This window comes from Pteropus medius, unplaced genomic scaffold (genome assembly GCF_902729225.1).
Source record: "Pteropus medius unplaced genomic scaffold, Ma_sr-lr_union100, whole genome shotgun sequence".
Taxonomy (NCBI): Eukaryota; Metazoa; Chordata; class Mammalia; order Chiroptera; family Pteropodidae; genus Pteropus; species Pteropus medius.
Genome location: NW_024355990.1, coordinates 8,163,415 through 8,168,197, shown reverse-complemented (window position 1 = coordinate 8,168,197; position 4,783 = coordinate 8,163,415). Strand labels below are relative to the sequence as shown.

At 33.2% G+C, this 4,783-nt stretch overlaps 1 pseudogene; it reads right to left on the bottom strand.

Moving 5' to 3' along the window:
* Nucleotides 1-1,052: 1,052 nt before the first annotated feature.
* On the bottom strand, nt 1,053-1,171 carry LOC120600407 (uncharacterized; annotated as a pseudogene).
* Between the last annotated feature and the right edge of the window lie 3,612 nt (nt 1,172-4,783).

Genomic DNA, 4,783 nt, shown 5'->3' with positions numbered 1-4,783 from the left:
TTGTTTCACTTGGCTCAACATTTTAGTTATGAGATTCAAAAATACTCTTGGAAACAGTTGTAGCTCGTTTATTGTTTATTCTATTGCATATATGTGTGTGTGTGTGTGTGTGTGTGTGTGTGTGTGTGTGTGTGTGTAAGAGAGAGAGAGAGAGCCACAGATGAAGTGTTTTGAAAAAGAGGTGAAAAATGGTACCAGGTAGGGAGACACCTCATGCTATTGGTGATGTTGGCAACATTCTGGCTTTTAAACTGACTGGTGGGTTTGCAGGTGTTCACTGTGTTTTTTTGCTTCATAGCATACATATATGTTGCATATGTTATTTATATGTCAACTAATACAGAATTTAAACAAAGATAGAATTGGACGTGCTGTCTCATAGTATCCCATTTTCTACTCAAAATCTTAATGCCGTGCATTACTGAGATTTCTCGATAATAGTGTGTTCTCAAATGAATCAGCAAAACTGGATCACTTTCAGCAATTTTGAAAATTCTTGAGAAGTTGACCTCTTAATCTCGAATATGTGTGTCCTAATCTACCCTGAGTGTTGTGGAAATTTCCTGTTATTTTTCTCCTTTTATGAGTAGTAATGGACTTGTTCCTACTGGTCAAATGCCTGCACCTTCTTTACTGTATCGTAAATAATGGGAGGGTGTACCTTCACACGAACGAGAAAAATACACTAAGAAAAAATGAAAATACACTGCATTTATTTTCTTCCATACACCTGGGTGCATGATAATGTTCCTGGATTGATGGCAATCTCTCTTTCCCTGTCGATTTAAGCAAGAAAATGTGTAGATGATTCCACTGCTGCTAGAAGAAAAACCATACTTCAGAGGGAGGGCAGCAAAATGGATTTGTAGTCCTGGTCACCTTTGGATCAAACCAATATTGAAGCCTACACTATCTTTAGATTTCTCAGGAGAGAGTAAAAATTTTCCTTATTTTTATTTATTTTTTATTTTTAGGCGAGGCGACTCTTGGTTGACCTCACAGATTACAAGGATCTTCTTGTCAGCTTACAATCCCTTATATTTTATTTTTTATGCCTACAGCACTTGGTCTTCCTAATTGGTCTCCCATCCAAGTACTAATCAAGTCCAACCCTGCTTAGCTTCTGAGATCAGACATGATCGGGCTTGTTCAGGGTGGCATGGCCATAGACAAATTTCTCTTATTTTTAAAGCTAGTTTGGGTTAAGAATACTAATACATGCAATATAGAGAACTCTAGTGTAATATCTAATAATAGTTGTCTCTGATGAGCAAAGGTATAAAGAACATTTCTGAAGATATTTCACTTCTCTTAGAAGAGAACTAGCTTGGACTTGCAGGAAGTTAATTGAAAATCCCCACAGATAGAACTAAATAGAAGTGAATGCCTTTGAAGGATATCAAAGCTTTTCTCAATTCCTTAGGTCTTTTGATGAACTTGCAGTCTTTTTGACTCCTTCTCGTATCTTTTTATTAATAATTTCTGAAGCTTAATAGCTATTTTTTAAACATATATTTTTCTCATTCCACTTTATTACTCTCACTAACTTTAGTCATTTTGCTCCTATTATATATGTGTGTTTACTTTCTAATGATTTTATTTTCGAAACATTTTCTTTCTTAACTTTTAAAATGAAGGCAGAAAATTCTAATATATAACTTCAATGCATTTAAAAATGAATAGTTTTGGATCATGGAGTGGAAGTAACTGTAGTCATAAGTAAAAGTAATTTTGAAAGCTCTAAATGAGTCCTGATTTTCTTTTAAACATGTTAACTATGGTGGTCGAATATGCCTGATGAGCTTCCCCCTTGCTCTTTCAAAATATTCACCTTGGATATAAATGTTTTTATATCTCAGCTAATTTACATACAAATTCCATTTCCACCCCAACCCAAACCCCTGCCATGTTTCTGTCTGTACCCCACATACGGCAACACTGTCCATTTCTGATTTTCAAGCTTAATTTCGGTCCCCAAAAGCAGCGTAAGCATTTTTGTACTTGAGCAAATAGAGATTTAGTTTAAATTTTTTTTCTCTCTTTTCTCATTTGCACATTTCCTATATTCCTTTTATCTCATTCTCCCACCCACATCTTGAGAAGAAATAAAACATGTCAACTGATTCAACTTTAAGTACTGCATTTGCCAATAAGACTTTGAAAACAAAATACTCTCAAACTGCAGTATATTTTATAATCATAAATTTGCTCATTCCCATCATCCCCAAGGGGATAAAGCACATATTATTATTCCATTAAGGAAATGAAGACTCTCTGAGCCAAGCAATTCTCTCTTTAGCTCTTCCTCCCATTTCCACGTTCTAAAACTCTGCATAAATGATTCTCAAATCTTGTTAGCCATAACCCTGTGACTTGCAGAAGATTCTGAAAGCAAACTCACTGCAGAGACTAAGAGGTAAGCCATGTCAAGAAGGCCCTAGGTCCGTACCCCTCTTAAAAATAAAGCAGTTGTCCCCGTAAGTTGTACGTTGTAGTTCCGTCTCACACTGTACTTGGAAAAAATAGACAGCGCTAAAAATGGCTGAAAGTAACTTCAATTAACAGTTTCTCTTCGAAAACAGAACTTGAGATTTTTCCTAGAAAACTATCCAAACCAACAGAAAGCAAAACAAAACAACAGTAACAAATAAAAACCATCAAAGCAAAATTTTAGTATATAAATATTTTCAAGTGAATATGATATAGAAGATAAAACTTATTGGATGATTTGACTTTTTATTCGTTTATGACCTTATAAATAAATATGTTTCAAAGACATTATAAGACAAAAAAAAACCCAAGCCAGAGAAATAGACTACGTCTACCATCTAATACAATTATTTCCAAATTAAGGTTGGGTCTATTTATGCAAAAACAAATAAGAAAATCAGGAAATCATCTAAGAAATGCTTTAAAAAGCTCACTTATTTTTCAAAATCTCTGTATGCAAAAATGGTTTGGGAGGTTCTCTTACACCCTTCTTCCAGCTTCCCCTAACACTGACAATTTAACAAGGATCAAAACCGCAAAATAAACACTGACACAATGCTATTCACCCAACTTCAGACCCTCTAAGTTTGGTAGGTTTTTCCTTTTCTCTTTTTGAAGATCCACGCCAAGATTCCACATCATATATGTGACAGCTAGCTCCTCAGGCTTCCTTTTTTTTCCCCACAATCTGGACACATTTGATGAGGACCACATTTCTGTAAAATTTTCTCAATTTGGATTTGCCTGATATTTTTCTGTATTTAAATTGAGGTTATGCATTTTTAGCAAGACTGCCACAAGGGGGTATTGTGTTCTCTGTGCATCATGTCCAGGATTCATGATGTCAAGTAGGCTTACTTGGTTAAGGTGGTACCTGCCATTTTTCTCCACAGTAAAGTTATTATTTTTCTCTTTGTTGTAAATAATATCTCAGGAGAAGTACTATGCAAACAAGACTATACAAATGTCTTGTTTCTCCTCAAACCTTTCACCCACTGATTTTAGCTTTCATTATTATTTTTTATATATTTTATGAGTCATAACTTATGTTATTTATATTTTTATTCAAAATATAAACATAAAACATATGAATCTTATATAAAGATTTAATAACATTTTAATATACAAATACATAAATTTTATGATACTTATATAATAATTATTAGCAATTATTACTGTGGTGTCTGCCTAATGATGATTTTGTATTTTCCTTATTGCTTCAATATTTATGAATTGGAATTCATCTGTCAAGAAGAGCTGTTTCTAATCCCCTATTTGTTATTCATTTGTATATTTATTATTTTGTGTTGATTAATTTTTAAGTTCACAGACAGTTCTGATCTAGTGAGGCATGACTTTTTTATTAGAGAAATACTCAGTACAAGTGACTTTCATGATCTAATGATACTATTTTGAGATTAACTTAAATCTATGGTTTCCCTGATGATCACTAGTGATGTTCTAATTTTTTATAACAAACTCAAGGTAAATGTATATTTATGACACGTTAGATGACATTCAAGTTAGAGACTCAGAGCAGCTTTTTCCAAAGTGTGTTCTGAAAACTGCTGACTCCACAGCATGCTCAGTCAAAACGTTCTTCCACGATCAAAGAAATTTGGGAAACACCACATACTATATCTGATAGTTAGAGAATCACAATGCATCTTAGCAGATTAAAGATTCATACAAATCCTGCAGAGTACTTTTATCTTTGCAAGTCAAGAATTTCTCAAATTTATTGGACCATGAAATCCTTTCCCCACCAAACATGTATTAACAGCCGAGGAAACCATTTAATGCACTTGGGGAAAGTCTGGTCTTTTATAAATGAGCATTTTTGAAAATCTTTATCAAGTTAAGTGTTTGTTAATTTGTGATAATATAGAGATTTTTCAAATTTATGCTTTGTTTTACACTTCAAATAAAAATATTTCTTACTCTATGAAGAGTCTAAAAATATCCTTGTAAGATAAAAAGACATTACTGACTGTTCATATCTAAATAACAAACTTCAAAGTAGACACATGTGTTCTCTTTAACTGCCTTGTATTTTTTTGCAGAAACAAATGCTTTATTTCTGACTCTTCCAGCATAAATTAAACTAAAGCCAGAAACAACCCCTCACTGCAGGGAAGAAAAGAGACAGATCATGACAGGAAAGTAAAATTTTAAATTTACAAGTGGCTACTGCATTTTTATGCTCAATATACTCGAACTTAATTTGCTTGTAGTACAATAATTCTGAATTTTGAATAATTAGGCATGATAAAGAAAACTAGTGAAATTGACT